General features: G+C 36.2%; 3 pseudogenes; 2 read left to right on the forward strand and 1 right to left on the reverse strand.

Annotated features, from left to right (window-relative positions):
• The first annotated feature begins 328 nt into the window (after positions 1–328).
• Positions 329–2,084, forward strand: LOC125852326 (uncharacterized; annotated as a pseudogene).
• A 525-nt stretch (positions 2,085–2,609) lies between these two features.
• LOC125861718 (uncharacterized) lies at positions 2,610–4,899 on the forward strand (annotated as a pseudogene).
• A 1,067-nt stretch (positions 4,900–5,966) lies between these two features.
• LOC125852414 (uncharacterized) lies at positions 5,967–21,616 on the reverse strand (annotated as a pseudogene).
• Between the last annotated feature and the right edge of the window lie 391 nt (positions 21,617–22,007).

Raw genomic sequence — 22,007 nt, forward strand, 5'->3', positions numbered from 1 at the left:
CACGAGGATCAATGAATGATGCCTAATTACCCAGATTAAAATCAACGTTATCAACCCTAGGTCAAACCCTTGATCCCAATAACCAAAATAGGGCTTTTTCCACCATCCAAACAGCTCTAATACCCTCCCCTAATGATAATTACAGATGAATTTACATTCTATGGATCGAAAACTGAATTTGGAGAGTAATAACCTTACCTTTAGCCTCAAGAATGGTGAAAAATGGTCAAGAACTCGCCTAGGGCCGTCTCCTAGCTCTCAAGAATGAATATTGCAGAAAATAATGGTTTTGGGATTAATTTTTGACTTAACTTGCGATTGTCCCGCCATGGCAGACCTAATCCCTCTACAGCGGCCCCACCCTGGCAGGAATAATTCTGCCACAGCAGCTTGCATGGAATTAGTGAGTCGGATTAAAAGTTTTCAAACTCCCATTTCACAACATATCTTCAACCTATGACACTCAGAAACTACTCGTTCAGGTTAAGATCTGTTTCGGGAGTTCTACTCGCTCGAATTCAATTTCGTAAAGTCGTACGGCTTCCTTAACGTCTAAGCTATCTAGTCATGTGATCAAAATCGTAATTAGATCTCACATTTGTTACCATATTTTCCTAGACCTCACTGACTCAAATTTCATCCAAATCTGGACTAGGTTGAAAATTCTAAGTTACTACGAAAAAGTTTTTCGACCCAACATTTTTCCCTGTTGACTTTTTATAACAACGGGAATGGGTCGTTATATATATGTGTAAATGTCATTCTACCGGAGAGTAGAGATCCGATGTGTGATAGTATTTTGAATCTATTTCTATGTGTTTTTCTTAGTTAGTTGTTCTTTAGGAATGATTTTATACTAATTGTTGCCTTGCTTTGATACATAGTATGTGTAATTCATCTTTAATTTAACTTTAATATGTAGTAATACATTTTAAATTTAAGTTTAATACATATACAGGATCGTAAATTCTGGAAACAACTGAATGTTGTATATATCACTAGTAGGTGGTCATCTCAAACTAATCATACTGTCATTGACCAAATCAAAGTATATTTATCTAAAAAACAATTTAACTTGTTCAGGAATACCTTATTTGGTTACTTCCTTGACCTTTCAAAAGTGAACATACAACTCCAAGTTATTAATTGCCTTATGAATAGGGAGTTAAAACACACTCTAGATGATGTATTTGCTATTGAAATACATGACAAAAAGTTGTTTTTTGATCTTAGATAATTTGGATTAGTTACTGGCTTAAATTGTGTTAGTAATGGCACTCGTTCCAATGTTCCCGATTCCAAGTGTAGTTTGCTGAGCAGTTATTTTCTGGAACAAATCATTGTTTAATAGAGTCATCTACGTTAGGTGTTTCTAGCAGAAAATTTTATAGATGATGGCTCCAGTGTTTCATTGGTTGTTCTCTTCTTCATTAATGAATTTTATTTTCATATGAAAACAATGAACACCAAATTAGCAATAGAAATTTTTTACCTTGTGGAAAGTGGACAATTCATTTCCTATCTGTGGGGTTTAGATGTCTACAAGTAGTTTTGTGATTCAGTGAGACACGCGCTTAAGTCACCCAATAAATATTATAGATTGGGTGGTTTGCCTCTTGCTTTTCAAATTTTGATATTTGAGTATTGTTCAAAAATCGATGAAGATATAGCTATTTAGGTTTCTGATTCAATTCCATGAATCTTGAACTGGAAGACAATTGTTGATAGTCCATGGCTAAAATATAGTGAAAAAAGTCTCTTCATTCCTACAGAAATAAGGTATTTGTACAAAGCTAATACCTTTTATGACATTATTTAGTTCAACTCAAGTTAATATATCTATTTTTATTTTCTTTATTTGATTTTTCAGTTTGAGAACATAGTGGATGGTGAAGATGAAGTTTCAAAATTCAGGCTTGCTGAACCTCGTGATTATAATACTTAAATTTTTAAATTGGAGCACAAAAGGTCAAGTCATGGTCTAGACATGTTGACTAATGAGGTTATAGAATTGAGAAAAAGAACTTGTAAAGGTATATACAAACTTCACTTTAGACTTTTTTTTTCAAATTGTTATATTTTAATAGTTGTGTTATATTTGATTATCTACTAGGCGAATGAAAACAGTAAAGCACTCGAAGAGAAGATAAATTTAGGATTTAATCAAGTTAAAGATATTTTGGTGAATTGCAACAAACAACTATGGTAGGATATTTCTTTGTTGTTTGCTAAGAGTGATTGTAGCAGCTCTGTTATCTAAAAAGCTAGGGAACTATCTAACAAGCCGGCTGGCGAGACATTTTTGGGTGGATTAGATTTTAATGGAGTTTTGTTATATTTTCAATACATTTCTGTTATAGGCATAATATACTTTTAATACATAGTGCATTATATTATTTTTCTTGTTCAATAACTTCTTCTAGTTCATGAAGAAGTGACAGGAATTCGATATTTATTTACTAACTTCCTTTTAATTGTAAGGCTAAATTGGCATTCAACTGTTATTGATGTCTTATTTCATTTTCTAGTTCATCTTACTGACCTCTCGGTGGATTACAAAACTAATGTCATGTCACAATTTTAATATATGTTTCTTATAATATGTTTTAATTACATATACATCATTCTCTCCTTGTGTTAATGAATTTGTACATGAATCAAAAGGGCACGATGCTCAAGTTATGGGATCAAATTAAAATGAAAAATCTCATGTTCTTAAAGCTTCAGTTAAATTTGTTGTCATTGAAAATTTTGAAAGAGTATCAAGTAAAATAGGTAATGAAGGGTTTTATACAAATATATTACATATTTCGTATATTTTCATTCAACTCTCTTATTTTCAAATTTTTTTGTTATGTACATATGAAGATGTTGCAGGAATTGCTATTGAAAAAGTTTTGTCGAAGGTTGTTGATATAAATGGTATTAAGTTTTTTAAGTTCAAATAAACTTTTTTCATTTTATTCTAATAACATTATTAAATTTCTTATTTTGTTTGCAATCCAAGAGGCTGCTGATGTGAATACAGTTGGGGCGCAACCTGATGGTAATGTAGTCAACAAAGCCAACATCAATAACTAAGTGATGAATCTACTGATTGTAAATTAATCAATATTTCTATTGTATGTAGATGCAACAAAGGATTGTTAAAAAACTTTGGAATCTCTTGATCAATTTAGTTTTCTTGATGAAGGTCTTAGATCAACTAAAGAAAAGAGCCTTTGTTGATCAAAAGAAAAAGAAAATGATACAGAAGAAATCTGGTAGAAAGAAAAATGCAGAAAAGTTAATAACATCTCCCTTCACACAACATTTTTGTATCACGTCATGTTGTTTAGACAAAAAAAAAATTTACTACGCAACTGGAGGAGATAATGAATCTGATTAGATCGATTCATTTACTAAGTGACTTTATACGGATAGAAAAAAGAGGTAATTCATTTACATTTGGAGATTTTTGCTATTTTGTTGTGTTTGCTTAATTTGACATTTGACCATTTGTTTACATGCCATTTCTTACCATATGGTAATATTTCAATGGCTCTCTGTTTGGCCTTACTTTTTAATTCCACATCTTCTATTGTTCTTTTCGTATATTTTAGCATCTTATTGCATTATGTTTAGCATAAATCTCTTATGATTTATGTTCTCGATAGTCATATAGTGTATTATTGTCTTTCTTTTTATTTTCTTTTGTATTCTTTCTCAGTATTTATGTTTCAATTTTTTTTGTGTTTTGATTAGGAAAAGAAATTGTATACATATGTTGTTAATGTTATCAGTCTAATATTTGAATTAGGTGTTTGTACTATAGAAGAAAAATACTAATATTTTAAATTGGCACATTTTGAACAACAATGGTGTGATGGGATTAGCTGTATAAACTTTATTTGGACATCAATATTTGTTATTAATGCTTGATGATATATGATTTGCTCTGAAATTTTTAATTTCCACAAAAAATGATAGTGTACTGTTTTGTTGCTACCTAGAGTATTAGATCTAGTTCAAATGTTATGTTTGAAATTTCTTGAGGTTAATTGAATGTTGTATTTCTTGATACTGTTAGATTTTTAGATTTCAATTTTAATTTTTTGCAACATGTTGATATCATTTTCTATTATCTAAGAAAGAAAGGAAATCATGAAGCCACCAGTAATGTTCGATTTATAACTACTCATTATGCATTCAAGACAAAGATTACTCATTCTTTCTTTCAACTTTGTGATGCTCTTGAGAATAAGAAGAACAATAAAGTAAAAAATTCTGATGATATTGCTCGGTATATATGTGGACGTCATTTCTTGGCAAGTACCTCATGGGATAAAGTTGATATTGTTATCTTTCCATTAATCATTAAAGAGGGACATCATTGGGTTTTTTTTAGTGTTTGATATTGGACAAAGGTCTTCAAAGGTGTATGATTCATTTATGGCTAGGAAAAGGGTGAATTATGAGGTTAAAAATATTGTCCAGATGCTTTCAAATGTTTTACCATATTACTTAATCATGGTCAAGCTCTATGATAAGCGTCCTGAATTGAAAATAACACTGAAATATAGTAGGAGAGATGAGTTCAAGAAAATTGAGTTTCATTTCATAACTAAAGGTATTCCCAGACAACAAGATAACTAGTTGTAAGTATTATCAAATAGGTATTCTTTTTGTATTGGTCTTATTAAGTAGATATTTTTATAACAATTTTGTATTGAAGGTTTTAGAGACTTTGGAGTTTTCATTGTTGCATTTGCGGAGTTTATAAGTAACGACCAACATATCCTAAATCAACAAGTAAAGTCAGACATTCTCCGAAAGAGATATGGAGCTCTATTATGGGAATATACATGAAGGAAGCAAGTAAGTGGCCTTCAAAGTGAAGAAGAAATAAAACATAGATAAAGAAATATAGTTATATTAGTTAGTATGGTTAGAGAAATTTAACACTTTTAATTCAGATTTTACTATTATGAATATTTTTAAGATGAGTTACATGATTTTACCCTAAAAATACCTCTTTTTTTCATTTATGTTGCGTAGTGTGTATTTTTCTAGATGTTCATTTAGATGTTGCAGTGTAACATATATACATAATGTAGACTAATCTAGACTTCAATTTTAATACATGTGTAATACAATGTAAATTTTCAATACATGTGGAATTCAACTTTTAATACATGTTTAATACATTTGTAATACAACACTAATTCATAATGCAGGTTTCAACTTAAAATTTTTCTCAACACTTACATGTATTATACAAATGAATTATACTATTTTTAATACACATTTAATACTTCTTTTCTCAAAATTTATACGTAACATTCTTAACACACATTTTATAGTGATATACAACTACAAAATTTCATACACAATACTAGGGACATGTATGATACCGAATTAGAAGACAACGAAATGATCCAAATTCTTATAGTAAACTAATCAGCTTCTAAAACAAAATCTTAAACAGATTTTATTCCTTATTCTTTATTCTTTATCATAAGCCCTAACATTTTTTGCAAGTCTTCTTGTTGTGATCTTCTTGTCCACAATTGATGCATGTTAATTTTGCCTTTTTGAATCCATCTTCTCTCAGTTGTGTATGCCTTTTATTTATTGGCCTTTCTGGAGGTCTCTTTTCATGTGGTGAAAGTGCAACCTCTTCAAGAACATGTGTTGGTGTGTTTTGTGTGCTTTTATCTGGAAGGGGACCCATTTGAAACAAATATGTCAACAATAATTTTTTCTTGTATAATAATCAAAGCAATATTTCTCATAACCAGTATGTTTTATTGTTAAAACTGTCAAAGCATACAAACATGTCAACCCATTCAATTGAAATCTCCTACACGTGCATGTATGTTGTCGAAGACATACTATGAATCGTGTAATACCATAAAATACCATATACACAAATTCATTTGTCTTTATATCCTACGAAAAGAAAAAGAATATAGTCAAGAGAGATGTTAGATATGAATCAAAATAGAAAATATTAGCAAAAACAATTTACAGACTAGGCATACCCTTAATTTCTCTGATGCAGTTTCGTTGCGCTGCAAAATGTTTACATACTATTTCCCAAGGTGAAAACCTAAAAATGTCGCCTTTGATTTGTTATTGTTATTCAATTTCTTGACAAGCTAACTCATGAATTTCAATAGGTGCAAGATTGTAAGAACTTTGGCATGTCTTGTTCTTGAATTGAATGGTTCTACTATATTTGATGTCATCATCCAATTCCTATTTACTTCAGCATGCACATGCAACCATTTATTGTATCCAATATTTAGTAAGTAATCTTTGATCCTCTTATCTATCTTCTCAATTATTGTCATACATTAATTAAATTTTGTCATGCTGTATATTTTTGATATGAAGAAGAATAACTCAGTTATCCTTTGCTAACTTTTTCTGAAATTTTTCATTCTGTTTTGCAACAAGTGCCACATACACGCAAAATGAGGTAATTCATCATAGACTCTTGAAACTACCTTAATAATGTTGCATGCATATCGAAAATGATTCACAAATCTTTGACCGAAGGCGTCTTTGAATTTCTCAAAAAATCACTCCAAGATGCATCATTCTCTGAATCAACAATGGCATAAGCAAGTGGCAGTATACTCCCTGCACCATGTACAATTTGTTTGATATATTTTTATTGCAATCATGATTTAATACACAATTTTGAAATTCAATATAGAAAGCACTAGTATCATAGTCAAAAGACTCTCATGTTGCATCTAAGGTATTAGTTGTTAGTAGTGTCCCTTTGTATGCTCCTTTTAAGAAAGTTTCATCAATAACTACAATTGGTCTATAATATTCCCATCCTTTAATTGATGTGAAAAAAGCTACAAACGCATATAGAAATGGTCATCCTCTGATTTGTGCAATCTTATATGAGAACCAGGGTAAGTTGCCTCTAGTATGTGAAAGTAACTTGGCAACTTTGCATCTGATTGAATTGGATCACTCCAGACTAATTCAAGAGTTGTTTTTTTACCTCTCCAAGCTTGCATATACATGAGTTGCACACCATCACTACAAAACAATATAGAATTCGCAACAACTTTTTTTCAACAATCATAATTTTTTGCTAAATTTAAGAAAATGGCAACAAGTCAATTTTATTGTCGCCATATATTAAAACTTTTAATAATGTGTTTTTTTTATTATTGCCAAATTATCTTGTTGCCATATATTTACAAGTAAAATTTTAAGTTTAAACATAATTATATTTGCAACAAAACATTTGTATTATTGCTAAAAGTTTTTTATTTTGTTGGTGAAATATTTAACTTTCTCAACAACATGTTTTCGATTGCCGCAAAGAATTAATTAATCTCACCTTTAAGTGAAAATAAAGTGGTAATATTTCCCTCCTTGTACTTTTCTCCCTTTCCCCCAAAGTTTCACTTCCTCTCTTAATTTCACATTTGGCTCTCACCTTCTCCAATTCAATCAGACCTTGAAATCACTATTTTTCACTTCTCTTTTGATGATTGGATTAAGATTTGATATGGTAAGACTCTTTTCTTCTAATTCTAGTTGTAATTTTCTTTGATTCTTTTGAATGATCCAAATTAGGGAATAGAAATTGGATTGTGTCGTAGATTCAATTCAGTTGAATCGATGTTGACACACAAATTTTGACACCGGGACTCATTCTGCTATAATTGCTCACTGCTTTCTATGTTACATCCGAAATGTCAAAATCCATCCATGTCATGCTTGTGATTGTAAGGTTGGATTTTTTGAATAGATTCTGAATACTTTTTTATTGCGTTCTTGTTTTATAACTTTACAAACTTAGAAAAATTAGATTTGGTGTGGTAGTTGTAAAGAAGAAAGAATTAAATTTCTTCGTCCTAGAGATCTAGAGATCTGTTAAAGATAGATGTTACAAGGAGGAAACTAAAATATTTTCTTTTTTAAAGTTAGCTTGCTCTATCAATATTGGGTGATATGCCTTGTTACTTATTTGCTTTCTATTAAAATATTGGTGTCTCTTCCCCTTCTCCCTCTTAGATATATGAACTACAGAACGCATTCTACAAGAGTAATTATAAAAATTGTTGTCAACATTTATCCAAGTAGTTAAGATATTGTGATTTTTTCTTTTCATAGTTGAACAAGAGAAAGTAAAATGGGTCAAGAAATGAAAATCATGTGGCAAGGATTAAAAAGGATTGGAGAAAACCAATGGTGTTTGAAAGTTCTTTGTTTGAATATTTTAGTATTGTACATCAAGTAATGTGTGTTTAATTTCCTTTAAAGTTGTGTATCTCTGTCACGACCTAGGGGTACCCCCTAGATGTAACAAGGTGTATAAGACCCCAAGAGGCCTCGTACAAGCCACTTAGGATATCATAACAAAATAATAGAAAAGGTGCGGAAATTTCTAGCATTTCAAACAATCAAAGTCTTTCATAAAACGAGCGGAAGTCTAACAACATTGTCTCAAACCATCTAACATTAGAAGTAAATCTTGGGACGCAGCCCATACAATAGTCCAACATGAAAATAAAGACATAAAAGATAAAGGGTGATCCAATCCTCGAATACAATGAGGACTCACCAAAGCTTCACTTCCTTGATCAACTAAGAACCTAGCCACAAGTGTGTGAATCGAGAACTCCGCACCCTACATTTGATAAGAAATGTAGGCAAGAGTATGCGTTAGTACAAGAATGTGTACTAAATATGATAGATTGCATAAACAATATAAACATAAGCATTAGTCATCATAAGACATAAGGCATAAGCATAATCAAGACATAATAAGCATCATAATGAAAGAGGAATACTCCCTTAAGTAACCTCACTTAACCTTAGTCAAGAATTAAATTATCCACCTCTAGTTAAGCTCACATCATGTAAGGCATATCTAGCAATACTCCAAGAAAATCAACTTCATAATGTAATCACGTCAATCATACTTACTTCTAAAGACATGGGGATTCACCTCAATGCCTAGCTTACAGGCTAATGGGTATTCGCGTCTTTCCTTACTTACCTTAAGATTATGGGTACTCGTCTCCACAATCACTTCATATGACACGGGGACTCGCCTCCACATCATTTCATAAGGATCATGGGTACTCGCCTCCATGTCCATTCATCAATATTAGAACGTGGGGAATCACCTTTTGTTCAATTCTAAAGAGTATAGGAAATCACCACATATCCTTCAATATGGAGGTCAAGGGTAGTCATCTCTAGCCTCATCTCTCATTAAGCATTTTAGTCTAGATTCATTTTAGGTGAGCAATCCTTTCAACCTAGAATCATTTATGTGAGTAAACCTTTCACATTCATTCAATCATGCTTAGTAATTCACTATGGGAAGTATTCCTTCCACATCATATCATTAACATTCAACAATTCATAGTCTAGGCTTAACTCTCAAAGCACTACATCTCATAATCATCATTTATGATTCATTCTCAAGCAATTCTAGTCACAATTCATCTATCCTATAAGGATATATCTAACCCACAAAGTTTCCCTTCATGGCATAAACCCAATCATAGCAATTAAACCCTAAAATCATTGGATAAGCATGGGTACATATAATTTCAACCTAAATACATGCAATAATTCAATCAGAAACAATTATAATCCAACTATTTGGACCAACATTCATCACAACCCACAACATTGAAAGAAACCCTAACTAGAATTGGGGATTTAGACTTCACAATTATGGAATCAAGGGACTCCATGGGAGAAAGGATCACATGGAATAAAAGCCATCATACCTTAATCACAAAGCCAACCAAAAGCTTGAAGATTGGGAGACTTGTTCTTGACCTAGCGTCAACCTCCTTCTTCTTCTTCCACCTTCTATAGAGAGAATATTTGAGAGAGGTTTTAGATTTTCTTTTGAGAATTGAGAGAATGACTTAATTAAGTGAGTTTAGGGGTCTAAAATCCTTATATAGGTTTTCTAGGCTTAGGTAAAACGACACCACATTGACTTAATTAAATTAAAAAAGACCCATAAGTCCCTAAAAATAACGGCCAGCCACGAACCACGGAACCCCTACCGATGGACCGTCGACTGACCTACGGTCCGTCCTGGTCGATTAAGGTTCGATGATCAGAGACTTGGATTTCAGGGCCTTGGACCCACAGACCCTCGATCGATAGACCGTCAACTGACCAACGGTCCATCATGATCAGCCGCAGTTCCTTGTCAGTGACTTTTGGGCCAACGATGGCCATTGGACCACGGACCATGGTCCCACCTACGGTCTGTATATTCCCACTGTGGTCCTTCCTTGAAAATTTTGACATGCCTACACACGACCCCACCTACAATCTGTAGGTCAACCCATTGATTGTGGTTGGCCCTCGTGGATAGCACCAGTAAGTCCCAATTCTGCAATGTGGCCTCCTTCCGAATCTAGGGTGTTACATTATCTCCCACTTGGGATCATTCGTCCTCGAATGAGATTCTAGGCACATTTCTAAGCAAAAAACTCAAGACTAGCAACCCATAATGCATGCAACTCTTCTATATACACAAAACTGAGGAGGACACATCCACTCTAAACTCAACATACTCAATGCACCATAAGGGAGTAGGAACTACATCTAACAACCCAATATGCATGAATTTTTGGATTTCTTACACTTAAGGAGGAACTACCTTCTCCAAACTCAAAAGCAATGCTCAACACAATCTCATGGAGGCTAAATGCAATTTATACACAAAGCACATATTTAAGGGGGAAATCTCCACTCCAAACTAAGTCATGTTCATTAACTTATATCATGAAGTCTATAAGCAATTCATACTCAATACTCAACAATATGAGGAAAAGACAACATAAAAGCCATTTCTTTCAAAACATAAGCTTTTTCATGAACATGCAAACTTAAGGAAATCATGGGAACACATAAAACACACATGACTTCAAACAAAAGCAAATCAAGAGGAACTCATTATCTCAAGCTAGAATAGGAGGAAAAAGATGAGGATACATGGACATCATATCGTCTTCGGCCTTTCAAGTAGCACCCTCAACTAGATGGATTCTCCATAACACTTTTATGGAGGCAACCTCTTTGTTCTTGAATCTCTTTGGTTCTAAACCGGAAACTCTTCATAAGAAAGGTTCTCTTTCACTTCCAACCCTTCTAAGGGAATTATGGATGTCGGATCTCCATCCCACTTCTTCAACATTAAGACATGGAAAACCGGATGCACCAACGCCAACTCACTTGGAAAATCTAACTCATATGCAACCTTCCCAACATGCCTCAAAATTTGATAAGGGCCTACAAAATAGGGACTAAGTTTCCCTTTCTTACCGAACCTCATCACACCGTTCATGGGTGAGATTCTCAAGTAAACCCAATCAAGCATGTCCAATTCAAGGTCTCTCCTTCTAACATCCGCATAAGACTTTTATCGACCTTGGGTCATTCTCAACCTCTCTCTTATGAGTCAAACTTTCTCAATAGCCTCATGAACTAACTCGAGTCCTATCAAAGCAACCTCACCCACTTCAAACCACCCGATAGGATATCTAAACCTCCTTCCATAAAGAGCCTCATACGGGGTCATACCAATACTCGAATGGTAGTTATTATTATAGGCAAACTCTATCAAGGGAAAATGGTTATCCCAATTTCCCTAGAAATATATCACGAAAGCCCTCAACATGTCTTCCAATGTTTGGATTGTTTGTTTCGCTTGCCCATCAGTTTGGGGGTGAAAAATTGTGCTAACCATAACTTTCGTGCCGAGACCCTTTTGAAAGGACTTCCAAAAATATGAAGTAAATTAAGTACCTCTATCCGAGATAATGGACAAGGGCACTCCGTACAACCTTACCATCTCTCTCAAATAAAACTTAGCATGATCTTCCGCCGTATAGGAAACCTTGATGGGAATGAAATGGGATGACTTAGTCATTCAGTCAACTATAACCCAAATCGAATCATATTGATGCCGAGTATGGGGCAATCCAACTATCAAGTCCATATTAAAATATTCCCACATCCAAGTAGGAATTCTAATGTCTTGGGATAACCCTCCCAGTTTCTGATACTCATCCTTCACTTGTTGGCAATTTGGAGACATAGCCACAAATCCCACAATATGTTTCTTCATCCCATTCCACCAATAGATCTCCCACAAATCACGGTACATCTTTGTGGCTTCCTGGTGAATAGAATACCGGGAACTATGAGCTTCCGACAAGATTTGTTCCCTCAAGTCATCGACATTTGGAACACACAAACTACCTTGATATCTTAGGACACCATCTCCCACTTGGGAGAAACCCTCTACGAACTTCTTAAGTATCGCCTCTTTCAATTCTACTAAGGTCGGATCAAGACACTGCTTTGCTTTACCATCAGCCACGAAAGACGATTTAGAACCATTATGGACCATAACACCACCCTTGGTGGAATGCACTAGTTGAACTCCCAATCGGGCCAACCTATGAAAATCTTGAACCAACTATTTTCTCTCATCATCAACATGTGCAACACTACCTATGGATAACCAACTAAGGGCTTCTGCCACCACATATGCTTCACCGGTGTAACACTTCAAAAACTAGTAGGCTAAACTAAAGCTTGAAGTGAGGTTAGAAGCCTTGAATGTACCTCCCCGTACCTTAAATAAATGTTTTCATGTTAGAACGCCAAGGTTTAAACCCCAAGGACCAACCAGGGGTCCTTGAGGGAAATCCTTAGGAGGTTGCCTGGCAGTGACCCATGGAGATGACCCATGCCTCGTGGGTCAGCCCACGCCTTGTGGGTAAGGGGTCGTGGGTCAGGCCTGCAAGAAAACCAACCTCAAAACCTCAGTCCATGGATGGACAGCACGCCACATAAGTCCACCCACGGATCATGGTCGTGAAGTCATGGAACAAGGCCTCAGAAACCATGTCTCTGAACCCCCAGACCATGTTCACCAACATGGGCCATGGGTCCAACTACAGTTCGTCTGTGATAGGCCGTGGGTGGGCCTGGAAACTGCCTTTTGGCAGTTGCACTTAGGGGTTTGGGGTTTTCCATTTTTATTTTAATACTAAGTGACGTCATTTTATGCTAAATTAGATTAAATATATAATGTTTTAAGACCCCCAAATCTTCCTCATAATTCCAAAATCCCAAATCAAAACCAATTTTTCCCCCAAAACATTCTCTCTAGAACTCCAAAGAAGAAGATGAAGAAAGGTAAAGCTAGGGTTTGAAAGATCACGTTTTCTACTCAATTTCATTGGAATTCAAAGCTAAGGTATGGTAGTACTTCATCCGTCGATAATTTTTTAGCCCCTCCAAAACCCCCAATTTCCAAGCTAGAAATCCCAAAAGTTGGGGTTTGACTTCAATCTCATGGATTCCTTTCAAATTCATTTTTAATGATTGAATTATGTTTTATTATGGATAAATTGATGATTTTATATGGTTTTATGTTGAATTCCACAAGAATCCATGAATTCCACTATTTTTCCAAAATTGGATCTCAAAGTGTAGGTATTGATTGATGCAAGTAGAATATTATAGAATTTTGAATGTAGTGAATCAATTAATTGAATCATGTTATTGTCCATGTCTAATGTAGTAATTCTATATGTGTTGATTGAATGTGATCTATGGTCCTTCAAGGGCAAAGCATGAGAATTATGCATGATTATGAGGGTTATGTATATGCTTTTAGAACACTTTTAGAGTAAAGTGAATATGATTATGATCTAGTTGTTGTGTTGTTGGATGATTATCCTCCTGTGAACATTAATGTATGAATATGATATGGTGTGAAAGATTTTCTAATAAATATGATGATTCTAAGGTTGAAAGGTTATTCTCACCTATTGAATCTATGAGTTATCTTATGAATTATGTTGGATTGAGTGTCAAGGCATTCTTCCATGAATATGAACTTAAGTCAAGACTTAATATATACTCCATAGGAATTATGCTTAGCACCGAGTGGATATTGAATATGAGATCGAAGCTCCCCTGCTAGAAAGGGCGGGTTTCTAGAAAGTATCTTCTTGGGATGGAAGCTCCCCCGTTAGAAAGGGTGGGTTTCTAGTAGCAATTTCCTTATCCCATAAACAATGTGCCCCCATAGGTTATTTAGCTAGTCGATCCACCTAAAAGCTAATATGATTATGGTCTTACCTTAGGCAAGTAGGACAAGCATTTTGGTATTGGTAGCACCGGATTCCATGTTCAGCTCATATGGTCTATGTCGGTTATGGCTTATTCCTAATATGATAAGAACATGAATTATGAACTATGGTTACTCAAGGAGCTTTACCTAGCACGGGTAGGATTATGAGATCTCATTCATGCATTGCACAAGTATTCTTTGAGGGTACTCATGGTATGGTGTTCTTATGATGTGATGATTTATGCAATGAATACGCTTATGACTTATCCTCTTCTACTATTTTCAAAATGATTCTTTAAACAAGTAAATGGTATGCATTCAAAAAAAATGTCCCTTTTAGCATGTTTTCATGATTTTTTACATGACTATCATACTTGGTGAATTTTTGTACTAACCCATATTTTCCTACATTTTTCCCAAGTGTAGGGTCCGGTGCTCAAGGTGGTCCCCATTGTGGCTAGAGCTTGGATATTTCTCTATTTCTCCTTGCTCATGGTGAGTCCGCATGATTCGAGTATGGGATACTATCATTGTAGTTTCATTCTTGTATTTTCACTTTCGGACTATGTTGTTTTGGGTTGTGACCCTATTTTAACTCAAGTATTGTAATAAATGGCTAATTGAGACAAGTCTAGACTTCCACTTTCCTTTATAAAGATTTTTGGACTTTAATGCATTTTCACTCTTATTGTTCTAATGCTTTATGTGATAATATGCTAAGTGGCTTATATGGTGCCTTTCGGGGTTCTATTTGCCTTGTTACGTCTAGGGGGTACCCTTGGGTCAAGACAAACTTGGTAATCAGAGGACAAGGTTTAGAATGATTCTAGAATGATGTCTCATAAGACACATCTAGTAGAGTCTGGTTCATGAGTGTGAAACGCGTCACACTTATGAATGAGAGGCTATAAGATGTTTAGGAAATTTCACTTCTTTCATTATTCTTGAGTTGTTCCTTAGAGTTAAACTCTATAAAAGTCCCCCTCCTAATCCTTCTCGTATGTCTTTAGGAAATGAATACACAAAGGGCTAACGCAAGAAGAATAGAGGGTGACAATGTGAATGAAGGAGATCCTCCTCAAGATAATCAAGCTCCGATTGATCCCATGGTTGAGAATGTGACCAAGATGGATTTTAGGTCTACTATCCAAATTGAACCAAGCCATGACGACTCAAGACCAAGCCATGACAACTCAGGACAATAGAGATGTTAGGACTCATGTGAACCCTAATGTGAATTCGGCCACTTCAAGGGTTAGGTATTTTGCCAGAATGAACCCTCCTAGATTTTCATGGTTCCAAAGTGGGAGAGGACCCTCAAGAATTTGTGGAAGAGGTTTACAAAATAATTGATATTATGGGGGTGACTTTGGTAGACAAAGCGGGATTGGCCGCTTACTAATTGAAGAGTGTAGCACAAGTATGGTATAGTAAATGGAAGAACAATAGGATGGTAGGAGTGGGTCCCATAGAGTGGGAAATGTTCAAATCGGCGTTCCTTGATAGGTTCTTCCCTCGAGAGTTGAGGGAAACTAAGATGGAGGAGTTCATTAACCTTCGTCAAGGAGGTATGAGTGTTCAAGAGTATTCTCTAAAGTTTACTCAATTGTCCAAGTATGCTCCAGCTTTGGTAGCAGATTCAAGGGTTATGATGAGTAGGTATTTGACGAGTGTGTCCAGATTGGTAGGAAAAGAATGTCATTCGCCAATGCTTCATGATAATATGTATATCTCACGTCTTATGGTGTATGCCCAACAACTGAAGGATGAGAAACTCCAAGACAAAAATAGGGAGGTGAATAGAGCTAAAATCGGTGATGTAAATTTCTCGAATGCTAGGTCTGATGGACAAGGTCGACAAAAGTTCAAACAAAGGTTTTCCAACTAAGGTTCCTCTAATGCTTCCCCAAGGATCAATAAGGATAGGGTATTGTCTAACCCTAAACCTGAAGGAGGTAATGAGAGTGATTCATATGTGAATAGGCCGGATTGTGCAAAATGTGGGAGAAAACATGATGGAAAGTGCCTAGCCGAAATGGGTGTTTGTTTTGGATGTGGTAAGAGTGGCCATCAATTGGCCCAACACTTTTGGTAAAAGGGAAAGAAGGTAACAAGCTCCTCCAAGCGGTTCAAAGTCAAATACCCAAAAGCAAAACTGCTTTTATGCTCTTTGATCCCGAGATGACCAAGAGAGCTCCCTGGATTTGGTGAGCAGTATGTTAAAAGTCTTTTCAATTGATGTATATGTCTTGTTAGATCCCGGTGCTACTTTGTCCTTTGTGACACCTTTTGTGGCCATGAAGTTTGAAATACTCCCCAAAGTGTTAGTAGAACATTTTTTGGTCTCTACCCCGGTTGGTGACTTAGTGGTGGCTAGGAAAGTTTATAGAAGTTGTCCTATTTCCCTGTCCCATAGAGTTACTTAGGTGGATTTTGTAGAGTTAGACATGTTAGACTTTGATGTGGTTTTGGGTATGGATGCATGCATGTTATGCCTCTATCGATTGTAGAATTCGGGTTGTTAGATTCTAGTTTCCAAATGAGCCTATCATAGAGTGGAAGGGGGGAAATTTTATCCCTATAGTGTCAATTTGTCTCTTGCCTTAAAGCTAGGAAGATGACCTTCAAGGGGTGCATTTACCATCTTGTTAGGGTGAAGGATTTTGAATCTGAAACCCCTTCTCTAGAGTCGGTTCCGATAGTGAATAAGTTTCTAGAAGTTTTTCCTGAGGATTTACCCAATATTCGTCCCGAGCGAGAAATAGATTTTGGTATTTACCTTTTACCAGATACGCAACCTATCTCCATTCCTCCTTATAGAATGGATCCGGTCGAGTTGAAAAAACAATTAAAGGATTTGCTAGATAAGGGTTTCATTCGACCGAGTATCTCTCCATGAGGTGCTCTGATGTTGTTTGTTAGAAAGAAGGATGGGTCTCTTAGAATGTTTGTTGATTGTCGTCAATTGAACAAAGTGACCATTAAGAATAAATATCCCCTTTCGAGAATTGATGACTTGTTTGATCAACTTCAAGGGGCTAGCTACTTCTCCAAAATTGATCTTCGTTCGGGTTATCACCAACTAAGGGTGAGAGGGGTTGATATTCCAAATACGTACTTTAGGACCCGGTATGGTCACTATGAATTTGTGGTTAAGTTGTTTGGGTTGACAAATGCCCCGACGACATTTATGGATTTGATGAATAGAGTGTTTAGGCAATACCTAGACATGTTTGTGATTGTATTTATCGATGATGTCTTGATCTATTCAAGGAGTGAGAATGAACATGTGGACCATTTGAGGATTGTGTTGCAAGTTCTTAAGGACCAACAATTTTTTGCAAAGTTTAGCAAGTGTGAATTTTTGGTTAAGGTATGTAGTTTTCCTTGGTCATATTATGTCAAACAAAGGTATTGAGGTAGATCCTAAGAAGACGGATGTGGTCAAGAGTTTTCCTAGACCTCTAACTCCTTCCGACATTAGAAGCTTTTTGGGATAAGCCGGTTATTATAGGAGGTTTGTTGAGGGGTTTCCCACCATAGTTTCTCCATTGACGGCTTTGACTCAAAAGAAAGCTAATTTGAGTGCTTGTGAGAAAAGCTTCCAAGAGTTGAAAGATAGACTCCCGTCTACTCTGGTGTTGACCTTACCGGAAGGTACGGATAGTTTTGTTGTGTATTGTGATGCCTCTAGAGTGGGGTTGGGATGTGTCATTATGCAAAACGGTAAAGTGATTGCCTATGCTTCAAAGCAACTTAAAGTGCATGAGAAGAATTATCCGACCCATGATCTTGAATTAGCGGTGGTTGTGTTTGCCTTGAAAATATAGAGACATTACTTTTATGGGTCCATATGGATGTTATCACCGATCACAAGATTCTTCAATATATGTTTAGTCAAAAGGACTTGAATCACCGACAAAGAAGGTGGTTGAACTTTTAAAGGATTATGACATGAGTGTCCTTTACCACCCCGGCAAAGCTAATGTTGTAGCGGATGCACTCCATGGGTAGTGTGGCTCATGTGGAGGGTGAAAAGAAAGAATTGGTTGGTGAGGTGCACAGATTGGCCCGACTATGTGTCCAACTAGTGGATTCCACCAAGGGTGGCATCATGGTCTATAATGGGTCCGAATCATCCTTTGTAATGGATGTGAAGTCTAAACAAGATCTTGATCCTTTATTGGTTGATTTGAAAGAGTCGGTACTCAAGAAGTCTGTTGAGGCTTTCTCCCAAGGTGGAGATGAGGTACTTAGGTACCAAGGTCGATTATGTGTTCCGGAAGTTGATGGTTTGAGGGAGAAAATTTTAGAGGAGGCTCATAGTTCTCGGCATTCTATTCATTTGGGAGCCACCAAGGTGTACCGTGATCCACGGGAAATCTATTGGTGGAATGGTTTGAAGAGAAATATTGCGGGATTTATATCCAAATGTCCTAATTGTCAACAAGTTAAGGTTGAGCATCAAAGGCCGGGAGGCTTGTCCCAAAATATAAGTATTCTTACTTGCAAGTGGGAATATGTGAATATGTACTTTATTGTGGATTTGCCTCCCACTCAAAGGCAACATGATTTTATTTGGGTCATTATAGATAGGATGACTTAATCAGCCCAATTTAATACCGTCAAGGTTTCTGATTCGGCGGAAGACTATTCCAAGTTATATATAAGTGAGATAGTGAAATTACATGGGGTTCCTTTATCTATTCTTTCGGATCGGGGTACTCAATTTACTTCACACTTTTGGAAGTCATTCCTAAAATGAGTTGGTAATAAGGTCAAGCTTATCACGACCTTTCATCCTCAAATGGATGGTCAAGCGGAACATACCATTCAGACTTTAGAGGACATGTTGAGGGCATGTGTGATAGATTTTAAAGGCAATTGGGATGACCATATGCCGTCGATTGAGTTTGACTACAATAATATTTATTATTCTAGTATCGGTATGGCTCCCTTTGAAGCTTTGTATGGTAGGAGATGTAGGTCTCCGGTTGGTTGGTTTGAGGTAGGTGAAATTGCTCTTATTGGTCCCGAATTGGTTTATGAAGCTATTGAGACAGTCTGGCTCATTAGAGAGGGGTTGAGAACGGCTCAAAATAGACAAAAATCTTATGCCAATGTGAGAAGAAGTGATTTAGAATGTGAAGTTAATGATTGGGTTTATTTGAAAATCTCACCCATGAAGAGTGTGATGAGGTTTGGAAAGAAAGGGAAACTTAGTCCCCGGTATGTAGGCACATATAAAAGTTTGAAGCGTATTGAAAAAGTTGCCTATGAGTTGGATTTTCCAAATGAGTTGTCCCCGGTTCACCCAGTATTTCATGTTTCTATGTTTAAAAAGTGTATTGGAGATCTGGTGTCCATTATTCCCCGAGAAGGGTTGGGAGTTGACGAAAGTCTTTCATATGAAGAAGTTTCGGTAGAAATCCTAGACCGGCAATTGAAGAGATTTAGAAAAAAGGAACTAGCTTCCGTAAAGGTTTTATGGATAAATCACTTAGTTGAGGGTGCTACTTGGGAGGTCGAGGCGGATATGAAGTTGCTATATCCTCATCTCTTTCCTTCTACTCCTATTCAAGCTTGAGGTAAGTAGTTCCTCTTGAGTTTTAGTGTTTTGGAAGTCATATGTGTAATATGTGTGTTTCCATGATTTCCTAATGTCATGCGTGTTCTTGAGAAATTCATGTTTAGTAAGAAAATGAGTTTTCATGATATATGTTCCTCATGTTGTTGTGCATTTAGTATGAATTGCCTATTTGACTTCATGAGATGAATTGATGAACATGCTTAGTATGCTTGAGAATAATTGCTTATTGGCTCCATGATATTGTGTTCAGCATGATTTTAGTTTGAGAAGGTAGTTCCTCCTATGAATATGTGAAATATTGAGTTTCATCCATAATGGATTGTTAGATGTAGTTCCTACTTCCTTGTGTTGCATTGACTATGTTTTAGATGGAGTTGAAGTTTCCTCCTTTGAATTATGCATTATTTTGATGTTTCATGCATATTGGGCTGCTAGTTTAGTCTTTAATTCCGTAAAGTGTCTAGATCGTCATTCGAGGATGAATGTTCCCAAGGGGGAGATATTGTAACACTCTAGAAACTAGTAGGCTTAGCTAAAGCTTGACGTTAGGTTAGAAGCCTTGAATGTACCTCCTCGTACCTTAAAATAAATATTTTCATGTCAGAACGTCAAGGTTTAAGCCCAAAGGACCAGCCATGGGTCCTAGAGGGAAAACCTTAGGAGGTTGCCTTGCAGTGACCCACACCTCGTGGGTAAGAGGTCGTGGGTCAGGCCTGCAAGAAAACCAGCCTCAGAACCTCAGTCCACGGATGGACAGCACGCCACATGAGTCCACCCACAGACCGTAGTCGTGGAGCCGTGGAACAAGGTCTCAGAAACCAGGTTTATGAACCCCAAACCACGTTCACCAGCATGGGTTGTGGGTCCAACCACGGTCCGTCTGTGATGGATCGTGGGTGGGCCAGGAAACTGCATTTTGGTAGTTGCACTTAGGGGCACTTTGGGGTTTTCCATTTTTATTTTAATACTAAGTGATATCGTTTTACGCTAAATTAGACTAACTATATAATGTTTTAAGACCCCCAAATTAAGTCATCTTCCTCATAATTCTAAAATGCCAAATCAAAACCAACTTTTCCCACAAAACTCTCTCTCTAAAACTCCAAAGAAGAAGAAGAAGAAGAAAGGTGAGGCTATGGTTTGAAGGAGCACATTTTCTACTCAAATTCATTAGAATTCAAAGCTAAGTTATGGTACTCCTTCATCCATGGATAGTTTTCATCCATGGAGCCCCTCCAAAACCCTCAATGAATACAATCTTGAACATATTAGGTATTGTCTAAACACCCTATTCATCAAGTCCATGAATGTCGCCGGAGCATTAGTTAAACCAAAGGACATCACCAAAAACTCATAATGACCATATCGGGTTCTAAAAGCCGTTTTTGGAATATCTTCCTCCTTAACCCTCAATTGGTGATGACCTGATCGGAGATCAATTTTGGAGAAATAACTCGCCCCTTGAAGTTGATCAAATAAGTCATCTATTCTTGGAAAACGATACTTGTTCTTGATGTTTACTTTGTTCAACTGCCGATAATCAATACACATATGGAGTGAACCATCCTCTTCTTAACAAACAACACCTGAGCTCCCCATAGAGAGATACTCAGTCGGATGAAACTGTTATCCAATAGGTCCTTTAACTGATCCTTCAACTCCTTAAGTTCTACCAGAGCTATTCTATAAGGAGGAATATAGATAGGTTGGGTATCAGGGAGAAGGTCATTCCCAAATTTTATTTCCCTTTCAGGAAGAATACCAGGTAAATCATCGGGGAAAACTTCTGGAAACTCTTTTACAACTAGGACCGACACAAGAATAGGAGTTTCAGACTCCACATCCCTCACCCTCAATATATGGTAGACACAACCCATTGAGATCAGTTTCTTAGCTTTTAGGTAAGAAACAAATTGACCTCTAGGCATAGAATCCCCCCCCCCCCTTCCATTCTACGATAAGCTCATTTGGAAACTGAAATTTGACTACCCGAGTTCTACAATCTATAGAAGCGTAACAAGAATATAACCAATCCATCCCAAGGATGACATCGAAATATATCATGTCAAGTTCTACCAAATACACCAAAGTAACTCTATGGGACAAGGAAATAGGACATCATTTGTAAACCCTCTTAGCTACCACAGAATCACCAACAGGGGTAGAGACAGAAAAAGGTTTTAACAATAAATCGGGAAGCATATCAAAGATCATGGCTACATAGGGAGTCACAAAGGAGAAAGTAGCACATGGATCAAGCAAAGAATA

This window comes from Solanum stenotomum, chromosome 1 (assembly GCF_019186545.1).
Source record: "Solanum stenotomum isolate F172 chromosome 1, ASM1918654v1, whole genome shotgun sequence".
NCBI classification, from domain to species: Eukaryota; Viridiplantae; Streptophyta; class Magnoliopsida; order Solanales; family Solanaceae; genus Solanum; species Solanum stenotomum.